The 15,288-nt window shown below is 48.6% G+C and overlaps 1 protein-coding gene across 1 annotated transcript in view; it reads right to left on the bottom strand.

The window, feature by feature from the left end:
* PDZD2 (PDZ domain containing 2) overlaps positions 1-13,902 on the bottom strand; it is a 432,190-nt gene extending 418,288 nt beyond the window's left edge. The window contains exon 1 of the mRNA XM_058307486.1: positions 13,763-13,902. The gene's annotated coding sequence lies outside the window, so the exon portion shown is untranslated. The remainder of the gene's footprint in view (positions 1-13,762) is intronic.
* Between the last annotated feature and the right edge of the window lie 1,386 nt (positions 13,903-15,288).

Below are 15,288 nucleotides of genomic sequence, written 5' to 3'. Positions count from 1 at the left end.
GGTGATTATGCATGCATGCAGTACACAATGAAGAGGTACTGGTGTGAGTTCTTAGGTTATAGAGAATGAGATCTTGGTGGGACACAATGAAGTACTCAATGAAGAGATACTGGTGGGAGTTCTTAGCTTACATTACAGCCAGGAAACTGAATGTCCCAGGTAGTAAACGTGGAAAGAAAACCCAGAAGTCCAAGGACTGGGCTGTGGGGCACCCAGAATTAAGAGGTCGGAGAGAAGAGGTGGCAGCTCTGCAGACCGGCAAGGAATGCTGGCTAGCGCATGGGGAATGCCCAGACAGCATGGTGTCCAAAGCACAAGGGAAGAAAGCATTTCAAGGATAAGGGAGGGCAGACTGCATCAAATGCTCTGAGGGGTCAGGTAAGAACCCCAGAACTGGATTTAGCAGTTTGGGCATCCATGGCAACCTTGATATGAGCAATTTGTGATATAGAGCAGAGTGTAGAGCCACTTTTTCTGGACTCAGCTTTGAACGTATATTGATATCTGTCTTCCCAATTGGGATCTAAGGGCCTAACAGACAGTAGGTCACAAAAATGCTTGCTTTATTGAAAGAATGAACAGGGTAGCAAAAGTGTGATGTTCTTTAGGTAGTTCATGAAACCATCTAAATGATCACTATGACCGTGGCCAGTTAGCTCAGTTGGTTAGAGCGTGGTGCTAATAAATGATCAGTGTGACAAGTGGAAGATTCATGGTCCAACATAGCCTACCTCATATCTAATGCTGCCCCAGACTTCCTACCGCCCCCACTAGATTACACATTTCTGAAGGGTACAATCATTTCTGACTATGGTGATCTTCCTGGATTAGCTGATTTTCCTATGATTACCTCTGTGACCTGATTAGGTCTGTTCCACCCAGACCTACTGCTCTAATACTGGTTTCCTTCATTTAAAAACTTTCATCAAAAACGAACGAGGCGGCGGACTTGGCCCAGTGGTTAGGGCATCCGTCTACCACATGGGAGGTCCGCGGTTCAAACCCCGGGGCCTCCTTGACCCGTGTGGAGCTGGCCCATGCGCAGTGCTGATGCGCACAAGGAGTGCCCTGCCGGCGTAGGGGAGCCCCATGCGCAAGGAGTGCGCCCCGTAAGGAGAGCCACCCAGCGCAAAAGAAAGTGCAGCCTGCCCAGGAATGGCACTGCACACAGGGAGAACTGACACACAAGATGACGCAACAAAAAGAGACACAGATTCCTGTGCCACTGATAATAACAGAAGCGGACAAAGAAGATGCAGCAAATAGACACAGAAAACAGACAACCAGGGTGGGGTGGGGGGAAGGGGAGAGAAATAAATAAAAATTTAAAAAAATAAAAAAAAAACAAAAAAACATTAAAAAAGAGATAAATAAAAACCTTCATCAAAGGAGCAGATGTGGTTCAAGCAGTTCTGCACCCACCTGCCATATGGGAGGTCCCGGGTTTGATTTCTGTTACCTCCTAAAGAGGGCAAACAATGAGCAGGCAACGAGCAAAAACAACAAACAAGACAACAAGCAAAAAACAACGAGCAGACAAACAGCAAAAAAAAAAAAAAACGAACAGGGAGCAGGTATGGCTCCAACAATTGAGCACCTGCCTCCCACATGGGAGGTCCTGGGTTTGGTTCCCAGTGCCTCCTAAAGGAAAAAAAACAGACAATCAAGGAAAAACAAAAACAATGACCAGACAACAAGCACAAACAATGAGCAAAAACAACAAGCAAACAGACAAGGGAGGCATCTCAGGGTGCGGGGGGAGGTACAGGGGTGGGTGGTAGGAGAACCTTCATCAAGGGCCCACTATGGTCCAGACAGTATGTATTTTGAGTCACAGCATCAAACACAATATGGTCTCAGCCTGAGAGAACTTTCCCGTCTAGTGTTTCTGACCCACAGCAGACATCAACTTAAGCAGAAGTTCTGGATTCACCTTAGATTGCAGTTCACATCCCCAACCAAAATCCACAGGTGATAGAGCACAATATTACAAACCCAGATTTCACTCTGGCCTAGACATATCTTTTTCAAGGGGGTTCTTAGCCAGTTCCAAGTTCCCAGGAAAAGTGAGGTTCAGGAGGCTCACCAGGTTCTTAAAACAATACTTTTCCATTGTTTCTCCCCTTGGCCCAGAAGACAGTTAAAACAATGTGATAGAAATCTCACTCAAGGCAATATTTTTTTATTATTTTTATTCTTCATTCAAAGAATATGAAGTGTATCCATATTTCTATGTAGTGCTAAATAAACGTTAGTTGAATGAAAAAGCATAAAAAAGATGATGTGGGTGCAGTGAGGACAAAGTACATCCTCTTATAGGAGAGAACTAAGTGTCATGCAGAGAGAATAATGCCACCTCCTTCAAATGTTTGCTGAGCCTCCATCATTTTCTGTGGCTTTATGAGAAACTCTCCACCTCCTATCTGCAGGCACACCACTGTTGACAAAGCTTACATGCTGTGTCAAGATGACGATGGGTGACTAGCAGTTGAGAAAGTGGTATAAAAATGAGTAAGTCCAATCCCTGCACTGCACTGGTTGCAGCACAGATTTTAACCAATGGAATTCCAGAAATCCACTTCTTGATCCAACAAATGAAAACTGTGGTGGGTGGGAATATTCCACATCAGAACTGTACACACACAATTCATCGCAGGTTCCATTGTGACAGCCCACCTACCTGTTGGCAGGAACAATGAGCAACCCCTCTTTGGTTTTTACTAAAAATTAAGGAGACTATGAGTGAGTAAGACTTTTTACATACATGACCCTCTGGGTGGCATTCTGGTTACCATAGTAAACCCTACTCATGACAGCAGAGGCGGTGCGCTGACATAGGAAATGGTCAAGAGTTCTGTCTTCCAGCAGGAAAGCAGCTATATTGGCCAGATACGCTCATCAGCCACCATAGCCCTTTCTATGAAATCCCAACCTACATCTGTGGGTCTGGGCCAGTCTCATAATTACCATTTGCCTGAAATGTAAGAGTTTCTTGTTGGATGTTTATTTACCTGGATGCTGATGTAATTCTCAAGATGGAAGTTATTTTTAAAAGGAAGTCCAGTAACAGGGAAAGGAACAAATAGCTACTTTCTCATTCTCCCCAGTCTGTAACCTTGGCAGAGGCTCCTATGAGGCCCAACACCTGGCAAGAACCGCTCTTTTCGCCTCTTCCATGACTGGTCCAAAGCTGGAGGTAGAGTAATGATCCAGTCAGAAGGGGGTCTTGCTACCAAACAGTCTAAAAAATGGGGTCCAGATTCTCACCCCTACATTCTAACAATTGGGAAGAGATGTGGAGACAGAAAAGACCAAGCGACAGAAAAGTGTTGGTGTGCAAGGGAAACCAGGAAGGTGAAGACCTCAGGGCTTCCTCTGAACGTAAATAAATCCTACCTTAGCACGTAAGAACTCAAACTGCTCACCTCTGCCGTTCCTTTAAAGGTTCAAGGAAGTGGGTTTGAGCCATCAAATCTCAGGATGGATCAGAGAAAGTCTTGAGCCGTAAAGATCCAGCATGGAGAAGAGATGAATTTTCTTAACTTTTCAAGTTTAAGTCCCAAGGCCAACTTTTCAGAGAAAAAGTATATTTGGAGTCTACATATATTTTTTCCCTGTGTCTTAATAATCTGTGCCCTAGGTTTATGAAAAGGAAAATTAATTAGAAAACTCAGAGCTCTATAGGGACTTTAGGGATACTTGGCAGTTCCTGCCTTTTTAGAGATTGTATATGGAATAGCATTTAAGAACATGGGCTTAGGAGTTAGAGAATTCAGGATTCAAATCTTTGCTCTCAATAGATGTATAACCTCAGGCAAGTAACTTAACCTTGCTGAGTGTGGGTTTGCTCGTACGAAAAAATAAGGATGAATGGGATCAGTGTCTAGAATTTAGTGTTCAATTTAGTCATCAGATGTCTACTATATGCCTACTGCATGCCAGGTACTGGAGATACAGTGCCAAGAGCTTTGATTGTGCTCACACTCCAACAGGTAAGTCAGACAATAAACAAACAAGGCAAAACTTATTCCACATGATTTTTCTGTAAACCTACAACTTCTCTAATAATAATAATAAAGATTTTATTATAAATAGAACAGGGGTAATGAGATGGAAGGCACCTGGGGGGCAGCCATTTTAGATTATTTGGTCATAAGAAGAAGGACTGTGAAGGTCTGGGAGAAGAAGTTTCCAGGCAGAGGAAAGGTCCTGCTACAAGACAGAGCTTGACGTGTTTCAAAACAGAAAGAAGGGCAGTGTGTATGGGCAGAGATGAGGACAATGAGTGGTAACAGAGGAAGTTATCCTAGAGGCAGATCAGGGTAAGGACCTGGACCACATTCAAATCCCCAGTTTTAAAACTAGGGAGTGATATGACTTGATTTGTGTTTTTAAAGGGTCTCTCTGGCTGCCCCAAGGAGAAAGGGCCAGGGGTCAAGAGCTCCCTCAGGAGGTCTAGGGACAAAATGGGGTGACCTGCATGAGGCTGGCAGCCTGGAGTATCCAGAAGGGATCCTGCAGGAAGGGCCAACAGGACTTACCCAGGGATTTGGTTATGTGGTGTGCAGAAATGAGAAGAATGAAGGGTAGTTTCTAGGTTTGGGGAATGAGCCTTTCAGGGGATGGTGGTGCCATTTACTGAGGTGGTAGATTGGGAAGGGAAGAACAAGCCTGAGAAAGAAAGATCCTGTTAGGTTTGAGATGCTGTGACAGTTTAAAGTTTTCTGTGAGTCTCAGAAAAGATTATGTTCTTGGGGTTAATCCATTTCTGTGAGTGTGAGACCCTTTGATTGGATGGAATTCAGTTGGGGGCCTTTGATTGGAGTACTTCAGTGAGGCGTAACCCAGGGTGGGTCTCAGCCCTCTTGCCAGAGTCTTATATAAATGGGAGAAACACGATGAGACACAAGGAGAAAGAGAGCTGCCATTTTACCCTGCCATGTGAGATAGGACCCTTACAGCTGCTGAAAGAGAAACCCCAAGAAGCTGAGGAGAGAGGCCGAAGCTGGAGACCAGCCATATGCCTGACTGCCCACAGCTGAGCTCAGGGAGGAAGTGAGCCTGGAGGAGAAGGCAGAGACCCGCTGCGATTTTGCCTTGCCACATGGCAGGAGTCCAGGATCACCAGCAGCCGACCTTTGGTGAGACAGTATCTCCGATAATGCTTTGATTTGGACATTTTTACAGCCTCAGAACTGTAAAGTTTTACCCTAATAAATTCCCATTATAAAAGCCAACCCATTTCAGGTATTTTCGCCTTAGCAGCCCTTAGCAAACTAAAACAGATACCTATTACGTACTCGTGTGAGACGTCAAGTAGGCTGTGGGGCACATGAGTCTGGAGCAGAGAGGAGAGGTCAGAGCTAGAGAAAGAAATTTGGGAGACAAGTCATATAGATGGTAGGTAAAGCCTTGAAACAGATGAGATTTCCTAGGGAGAGGAGAAAAGCTAGAGAAGAGGACCTAAGGTCAATGGCCTGGGACACACATCATAAAACAATGAATATTAGCTGTTATTATTTTCAGTACACCAGGACGGAGAATATTGGCCAAGTGCTGTTTACCAGTATCTTTTTATCAATCTATCTACATACCCATCCTTCCATCCATGCATTCCATAAACAATCATTGAACCTATTTACTGAGAGGCAGTAGAGAGCAGTGGTCAAGAATGCTAGCTTGGGGCCAAATTGCTTGTCTCTGCCACTCCCAGCTGGATAACACTGGAGAAATTGCTTAACCACATTGTACCTGCATGCTCCCATGTGCAAATGGGGAGGGGGTAATGGGGGGAGGGGGGTTGTGTAGAGGGTTGAAAGGTGGTCCCCAAGAAGATGTGTCCATGTCCCAGAACCTGTGAATATGACCTTATTTGGAAAAAGGGTCTTTTCAGATGTAATTAAGGATCTCAAGATGATGATGCTATTTGACAAGTGTCCTTACAAGACACACACAAAGGAAAGACACACAGACAGAAGAGAAGACACGGACACAGTGGAGAAGGCAATGTGAAGACAGAGATTGGAGTGACATAGCCACAAGGAATGTCAACAGCCATCGGAGACTGGAAGAAGCAAAGGAGAATTCTCCCCCTAAAGAAGGGGTTCGTAATCTTTTTTGTTCCACAGACCCCTTTGCCAGTCAGGTGAAAACTACAGACCACTTCCTAAGTCCATACTATACTGTGTATTGTTTAATAAATATATCACACCCATACCAACACGTCCCCACAAGAATGTTTTGGGTTTTTTTAATTTCAATTCAAGCTCCTGGGCCCTGGTTAAGAACCCCTACCCTAAAGCCTACAGAGGGAGTGCACCTTGATTTTGGACTTTGCCCACCAGACTGTGAAAGAATAAATTTCTGGGTTTTTTGAACCCCCAAGTTTGTGGTAATTAGTTATGGTGGCCTTGGGAAATGAAGACAGGATTTTAACAGTAGTCACCTCATCAGGTTAAATGAATTAATACAAGTAAAGTTTCCAGAACAGTGGTTGTCAAGCAGTGAACAGGCAAACAATTTAACTTTTTCCAGATGTTCCAGACACTGCACTCGGTCTTAAAGATTAGAGATCCTGATGGTAAAGAGGGAGCCCAGGAAGCCAAGCAAGTGAAGGCTCAAGGCATGGGAAGGACACTCGGGTGCTATGTGTATCTCCCAGGTGCCAAAAATTGCTGAACTCTGCTCCTCAGGAGCCACTAGTAAAGGAATAAATAAGCCTTGCATCTGCTCAGGTTTTGAAAAATGAGAAGGAGGTCCAGAGAGAGGTTAATGCAATGCTTTCCAGTACCTTCCCCTCCTCCTGCCATCTCACTGCCTGCTCCCTCATGAGAATCCCTGCTGATGAGGACACATGAAGTGCATTTTCTGGGGACAGCTGTCTGTTCGTTTGCCTAATGATATTGGGAATAACAGTGACCAGTGCTGGGTAAGGGATGGGAGGGTGGGCAGTGGAAAGCTATGCCAATTCTGCATGCTGAGTGATTTTGTAATAATATTTTCATGGCTCCTTTAGCCTTGGAAGTTAATTTTCTTCACCAGGAGACTCATGCAGCACAATCTAGTTTTACCCAAATCTCTATAAAATACACTGTGCCAAAATGGGGAAGGGGGGGGGATCCAACTTAAGCACAGCTGAAATCAGACTGTTTATAAGCATCCACTGGCCAACATTCAAAAATGTAAAGAGTTTATTGACATCTTGCTTTATTAAACCTGGCTCCATTCTCACGTCCACGTAGAAAAAGAACTGTGCATAGTCTTGAAGAGAATTTGTGACTACATTTTGATCATCTGCATGCAACTATAAGTTGTGCCAGGAACCACTGGGTATGCACGAGTTGGAGGGGTCAGATTACTGAATTCACTTCTGGCGTCACTGACACTATTGGGGGGTGAGGGAATTACTGGCTGTTTGAACCCAAGATAGTTTGGCTTCACCTGAAACGCAGTTGTTTCTCTGCTCTCCAAGAGCAGAGTCTTGTGGAATATCAGAATTACAGTGATATCCTGGCTTGGGTAAACTGGACAAGCTGGCCTCGCCTGGCAGTACCTTCTGAAAAGTGCTGCTCTTTGGTGGAGGAGCTTTAGAGTTGATGTTATTCTATGCTGTCCCCACCCTTCAAGTATACCAAGATCTCATGATGAACGACTGCGTCACACAAGCCTCCAGGAGAGCAAAACTTCTCTCCTTCTATTGCCTTCCTCTGGATGCCCAGAGACCTTCCCTGTGAGGCTGTCCAGTTTCCCCACACTCTCCTGAGTACACCAGAGTCCAAAATTACTCTCTCTCCCATCCTTCCTCACAGCACTTCTGTTCTCTCAACAGACAGGTCTCAGACGGGGAACCATCATTGGATGGCCACAGGGTAAGTATGGCCCTGCTACTGGGCAGGGCCTCTGTGTTGCGTGAGTGCCAGCTTTGTTTTTTTTTGGCAAAGGAGGATGCTCAAATTCTTCTGAGGCCAGGATGAGAGATGTTTGTTTTACCGGGATGGGTCCACTGAGATGTCAGAATTAGGAAGCCCAGTGCTTCTGAGGCCAGGGACTCGAGGTATCCAGGTGGTGGTAAAAACAAGACCAAGAGTGGCTCAGCTCAAATCCATTTCTCCTGTTTAAACACCTCAAGAAACTCAGTTTGAGTCATCATTCTGTTAAGGGCCAAACGATCTGTAGAAGCCCCTCCCCGGGATGCTGTTAAAGCACAAATATTCTATCTGGAATGAGCTGAATTTACTTCAACCTGCAGGCAGGGGATTGGACTAGGCTTTTTCAAGGACTTGCAAATCCATTGTGAGTTTTGATCCTCAGGTGGATATCTAGGCATTTCGGATGACAAAGGTCCCCCCTTATCTCCTTGCTACTATTTTCTTGGAAGCTTGCAAAGGCGGTGTGTACAAAATAGTCTTCTTTCCTGTGAAATCCATACCCCCAACCCTGCTTCTCCAAAATCTCTGCAAGTGTCCTAGAGGGTTTATGAGACACAAAACCACTTTGTAACCTAAAAACAAATAATCCAAGAATAACTGAATTGGCCAGATGTTCAATGCGATCTAGTCTCATTAGATTGCTTCATAAACAGAGCTAATTCTTAGGTTTCTGATTTTCTGCAAGTTAATAGCCCAGACTGCTGTTGACTCAGAATGGATTCATGTAGGTGATGCATGCAGTGAGAAGCCAGGACTGCTCCCCCGGGACTGTTTCCCGGCCCCATTCGAGAGTGTAGGGTGGAGAGGATGCTATTGGCACCCGGGAGAGGCCACGGCCAGGGGCTGGCCTCTTCCCGGAGCTGGAGAGACTTAAAAGACCAATGTGTCTTCTCTCCACACTTACTGCCTTAACAAGCCATCTCTCAGCTCAGCCGCCTTATCAGACCACAAAGGGCCTCTTCAACTATTGAGTTTTCAAACCGTAAATGCTCCCAGTGTTTTCTTGAACACATTTGTAAATAGAATGCGGAGCTCTTTATAACACAGACAATTCAAGTCTGAATCAGACACCCTACCTAGCTTCAAATTCTGCCTCTGCCCCAAACGGCAGAACCCATGGGAAATGTATTCTTTCCCAATTCCAATTCCATTCTTTTACCATTTCTAGACTATAGAGATTATGAGACCAAGATGTTTTAATGCCGTAAACGGACCTATCGTTTTCTATGCCATTCATGCATAATCCCATGGGACAATATAATCTAGACAAAGACTTCCTGATGGAAAATAAATTAAATATTTGAGAGAAATTTTTAACACTTCTCTTCCTTTAAAAGACATTCTCAGCATTTCCCCCAAATTTAATTTCATTTGGCACATATCTATTGAGGGTTGAGTGAATCAGATTAAGTGCTCCTCTTCTCCCTTCTCCCTAATAAGTGATAATGAGGATTTAATCTTTCCAAGGATAATCATAGAGTCAGTAATAAAGCCAAGAGGGCATGCAGAGTTTTCATTCTCCCTCAGCCACTTGCATTTTGCACAATTGTCATTACAAGACAGTTCCCCAGACCAAGCAATTATAGGTTGGGAACCTAGTCCCAGTTTTACTAGAAGGGGCCAAGTGCTCTGCTTTTCTAGGCCTCAGCTTCCTCAAATGCACAAATTTGCAAGGGCAAATGCATCTCCTCCTTCCAAACCACAGAGGAGAGGAGAGAAAAAAAGAAGAAAAGGAAACTCTTGAGGCTCTCCCTGCTTTGAGCCGGGGCCACTTGTGCTTTGCGAAGGACAGGGAAGCAAAATACAGGTGTGTCCACTGAACCTGTAATAGGCATCACGAAACACTGCACTGTTCCACGCAGTCTCCAGAGCTGAGAGCGAGCCTCTATCGGGTCTACTAAAAAAATTTGCTTTTTACATTTGGCTGGGCTCTCACTGGCTTTAGTGGGTGATTTATTCATTTCTCAACACACCTTCAAAGGGCCTACTAGGTACCAAACGGCGCTGTCCCCAGGGCTTTCTATACATACCTCAGTACCTCTTCTGATTCCTTCTAATAAAACCCTGGGACATAGATATTGTCCTAAGTTTACACATGAGGACATGAGGCTCCAAAATCTGATAGGAACTGCTTAGTGAGACGTTCTCAGCATTGCTAGGATTTCAGCCAAAGCCTTTGATCCCAGCTCAGGTATCCTCCCATTTCGTCTCCTCATACCCTGCCAGGTGCTAGTAAACCTGCCGGGTGGCAGCAGCACTTGAGCCTCTCCTGGGCCAGCCCCAGGCTCGGCTCGGGCAGGGCCTTCCCAGCTCTCAGCAGATGCCCCGCTCCAGTTGTAGCGAGACCTGCTACTTCCCTCCCCTGCCTGCAGGCACTCTCTCTAGCACCTTTTCCAACCTCTGCAGAGCAAGGGAAGGCCTTGCTCTGAACCCAAGCTCTGGCCTCTTCCCTCCCTTACCTTGCTTTTACCAAGCATGCTGGGGAGCAGGAAATGGGGAACTTTCTGAATAAACCATCCCTCAAGTCACCACTCCCTCAAGATACTCACCGGATTATGTTTAACTGGCAAACTTGTGGCTCCATTGATCTGTTTCACCATGCCCCTCCCCCCAACACACACACACACACACACACACACCCCGCACTCCCCTAGCAACCACTCTCTTCATCCCTTGCCTGGCTTCTATGACCCATCCTGTTCCGACACTGTTCTTGGGCCTTTTCCCATCATCCTCCTGGGAGGCTGGCCCTTCACAGACTCTCCTGCCTCCAGCTGTTCACCTGCCTCCCTCAGGGGCTTGCCTGCTCAGCTCTTCCTACCCCTGTAAACACAACCCTCTGTCCTCAGCACCCCACTTGGCACCGCAGGAGCACTTTCGAGGGCAGAAGGAACAGCTTAAAAATTGCTGAATTTTCAAGTCTGTCCTCCTGAAGAGAGTCCACTCTCTTTAGGTTTGGTCCTGACCTTTTTTGGGGGTTCTCTTCTTGGGATTTTTCCCCTTGTGGCTGGTGCAGTAAGAGGGGCCAGAGGCCTCCTTCCAACAAGGATGTCTCCCAGTCACAGGCCCACATGGTCTAGGCAGAGGTTGTAATCACAGCTCCAAGTAATCTTGCCCAGCCCGCCAGGCCTGATGCTTCCAAGTCAGAGTTCTGATGCCACCCTAGAGTCCAGTCAGGCTGAAGGGAGCAGCTTCTCTCCTGGTCGAAGATGAGGAAGTTGGAAGGTGACTGGTGACCTTATCTGGCCGGGACTAAGATAAGGTCCTAGGGAAACATGCCCAGGGCAGCAAGATGAGTGCGCTAACTGGGGTCTGTAGGAGCAGAATGGTGGTCAAAGAGAGGACTCCCACGGCTCTCAGGAGAGGGCAGCTGAGAAGTCGGAGGAGGAGGCCCTGAGCTGGATCTTGAAGAATTAGTTCATTAGGAGGATCAGGGAAGAAAGGACAGTCCAGGACCCCCACTCTCCTCCCCCCAAGCAAAACGGCCTCCTAGGAGCAGGGAGCAAGGCAGGTCAGGAGGTCTGTAGCTTGTCCGTGGGTGTGTTGGGGGAAGGAGGGGAGCAGAGCAGGAGAGGAGTTTGGGGAGGCACATTGACTTCTGGTGTGTTGGTTAAAATTCCAAACTGTTGCCTATTTCTGTCAACTGTATTCATGCCCATAACCCAAGTGATCTTTGTTTCTTCCCTTGCTCCAAAGCCAACCAGTTCCCATGCTTCAAGTCCACTGAAGAGTCTTTCCTGGCACCAATGGCTCAGACCTTCATTAGCTCTCTTCCCCCTCCTATTAGAGCAACCTTCTTAGTAGACTAGGCGATTAACCGTCTGAAAGCACATATCTAATCATGACAGGGGCTTGCTCAAAAATGCCAAACATCTCTCTATGATCTGCAGAATTAAGTTGCACGTCTGGCATGGCTTCCGTAAAGGCCACATGCGAATTCACAGTCTCCTCAGCCAAGCCTTTCAGACCCTCTCAGCGAAAAGGAGATTTCATTCTCCTCTACGCTCCCGAAATGTTCTACTTGGACCATTCCTCAGCTACTTGACTCATTCAATCATCCCTTCATTCCTTCACCCAATAAATAAGAGGGTGCCTCCTACATGCCAGAGATGTACTGGCTTGCATCGTAGCTCTCCATACGCTCATCTCGACTCGCCTGCTAGACTGAAACTGACAGCAAATAGGGAGCCTCTTTCTTCTGTGTGCATCCCCAGGAACCTCTAAGTCCCTGGCACAGCAAACCAGAGGTACTCCAAAAATAAAATGGTTGAAATGAATAGAGAAATTACCATAAGTTTCCCTATATAGTAAACTACCCTGAGAGTGTGCAAAATCAATTTCAACGATACAGATTGAAAGCATAATTCAGTATTTTCCCAGGAGCATATTAACTGCATCAAGGGAGATGCATTTTATAGACTTTACAATTCTGATGCTTCCTCTTCAGTACTTGCGATCCCCTTGCTCCTACAACCCCTTCCCGCCACCCTCCCCCCCCCCCCCCCCCCCCGACTATGTGGGCATTAGTTGAGCAGCAGTCCTTGGCCCATCCTAAAGGAAGAAGGAGCCGATGAAGCCAGAACAACCACCTACAGCTAGGGGTGTGTTCTGAGACATTCTTGTCTGCCCCCACAAGCAGCCCTCCCACGCCACACCTGCCAGCCTGTACCTAATTGACCCCCACCCAGCAGTCACAGACAGGAAAAGCTGACCCAGCAGAAATACCAGGCCCTGACACCTCAGCATGCTGGGGAAGGGGCAGCAGATCCAGGACATCCATTTCTGTGGCCACATTCAAGGACCACCTTCGGTGGCTTCCTTGTGATCTGTCAAGGGAGTCACAGCCACCTAAGGGACTCTACCTCTGGTGGACTCCGATGAGGGAGCTTGCTTCAGGCCAACTGCGGGGGACAGACGCCAACAAACTCCCCTCCCTCCAAGTCCCCAGCTCCGGTCTGGAGCTCTGCAATGCCCTCTTGCCTGCGGTTCCAGTCCCTGCCGCCACCCCACCAACCCGTGCCACACCTCATCCTCTCCACACTCCTCTAGTGTCCCTTCAAGGTCTCTGCCCAGATCAGAGCTGCTGAGAACAAGCTTCTGGCAAACTCCAGCCAGGGCCCCTCCAAGCTCCCCCACTCAATTCAGCCTTGGGCCTTAATGGATTTTCCAAGGAGCAAGACCATCAGCCCAAAGCCTAAGAGGAGAAAACCCTTTGGAGAGAGAGAAGAGGCATGAGGAAACCAGGTGAGAGGAAGAAATTGACTTCAGAGCGAGAGCAGGATTTCCCCACAGATATATTCCCCATCTCCCTGGCAGATGCCAATAACCGCCCCCAAGACGCCCTTGATCTTGGCGCACCGGCTGCACTTGGCGCGTCTCTTCCTGGAGCAGAGAGGGGGCGAGAGAGGAAGAAGAGGGGTGGACAGACCCCAAGGCAGGACCTGAGCTCGGAGGCCCAGGGCGCGCATCCCAGCACGGGTTCCCGGCCCTGTCTCTGAGTGTCCCCGGCAGTGCGTCTCGGGTGGTCCGCGGGTCGCGGTCAGGCTCTGCCCGGCTCTCACCCCGCCGCCGCGTCCCTCCCCGCCCCCGGCCGGATGCGAAAGGAGTTCGCGCCGCAAAAGTGGGACCCCGGCTGGGCGCCCCTACCCACCGCCTTACCCCGGCTGGGATTCCCGCACTCGGATTTGTCACTAAACTTTCCCGGGCACATACGGTCTCCAGGGTGCCAAGCCCCCCCCCGCCACACACACACACACACACACACACACACACACACACACACACCCGCCCATCCCGGGTCCCACGTCCCTGCAGTAGCGGGACGGTCGCTTCACCTGCGCCCGGCTCGGCAGAGGCTCCCGCTGCTCCTCGAGTCTCTGGTCCCAGGCGCCGCCCGGTTGTCCCCGAGCGGCTGCCACCACCGGTGCCGGTGCCGCCGCCGCGCCTGCGGGGAGCTGCAGCGCCGCGGCTCGCCGGCAGCCGCCGGAGGCGCGAACCCAGGCGGCTTCGGCTCCGCCCGCGGCTCCGCGGGACCCCGCAGTCACCGCCCCACGGCGTCCCCTGCCAGGGGCCCGCACGCTCCCGCGCTGGGAGCCCACTCCTCGCCCGCCTCTCCGCGCCGCGCAGCGCTAGGGATTCACGGCGCCTCCAGGATGGGCGGGGATTCCCTCCCTCCGGTTGATTTGAGGGGCGGGAACTCCCTTCCTGGAGTGACAGGGACTGAGGGCGGGGATTCCCCTGCGGGAATGACAAGGTGGGCGGGGATTCCCCGGCGAGCCCCCCCCGAGGGCAGGGCCGCCCTCCGTGTGAACCAGGAGTCCCAGTGCGCCGGATTCACAGACCCGGGGATCCTGGGAGACGGGAGCCCAGAATTTCTATAGAGGCGGGACTTGGGGCGCCACCTAGGTGGAAGACGGTGAGCTAGGGGACTTGAAGTTCCCTTTGCATAGCCCTTTACGTAGCATGCAGAAAAAATGGCAAGTGCCTTGTAGAAAACGGGGTAGAGAGGCCAAAGGAGATGGGAGAAAGAAGGGCTAACCACCCACCCCAAGCCATAATTAGCCTCCGGTCCTTGAGGTGCCAAAAATACTTTGGCGCTGGCATGAGAATTTCCAGGGCACCTCTTGACACCTCAAAGCTGCTAAGTTCCGCAGTTAAGCGCCCCCTCAGGCAGGAAAATCTTCAGGTGCCGAGTCTCTTGGCCTTGGGGCAGTGGCTTTGGTCTCTGGAGCAGCAGCCAAGAACCCCTGCTGCATGGACTGAGAACCAAGGCCATCTGCCCTTGGGCTTGTGCCAAGTCACTCGGGGAACCCGAGCCTCGGTCTCTTCCGGTCTCTTCTGCTCCTTCCGTCTCGTGGGTTTTCAGGAAGGCCTTCAAATATTTTGGGTTCTTTTTTTTGTCATCCTTGTCATTCTGCCTACCACAGGGAGAGGATGATAAGAACATAATAGGAGACTGCTCAGCTCTGCAAATTAAGCTCCCTTAACAGGAGAAAGCTGGTCTTTTTCAATGCTAGCAGATAACAGTAAAAACATATGAAAAATTACAAAACCTGGGATAATGAATAGTCGAATAATGCTTTTGACATTTTCTGCAAAACAGTAATTGGAAATCTTTGCTTTGAGGGGATGGGGATAGGGCCGGGCAGGGAAAGTCTGCAGCTTTGCTCAGCAAGGTAATCAGCATCCGGTCTCTTTGCAAGAGCAGACAGACATAAATCACTTGCACAGATGGGACAGAGATCCCCCACAGGGTCAGAGTCCAATGAAGTCCCAAGGTATCGGGGATGGTATTTGGGGCAGGGGCTGGGGTGGACAAGTACTTAAATTCAGCTGTTCTTCATCTTTTATAATTACCAGG

The sequence above is a fragment of the Dasypus novemcinctus genome, chromosome 2 (assembly GCF_030445035.2).
Source record: "Dasypus novemcinctus isolate mDasNov1 chromosome 2, mDasNov1.1.hap2, whole genome shotgun sequence".
In the NCBI taxonomy this organism is placed as follows: Eukaryota; Metazoa; Chordata; class Mammalia; order Cingulata; family Dasypodidae; genus Dasypus; species Dasypus novemcinctus.
Note: the sequence above shows the minus strand (reverse complement) of the source record. Positions and strands in the feature narration are given on the sequence as shown.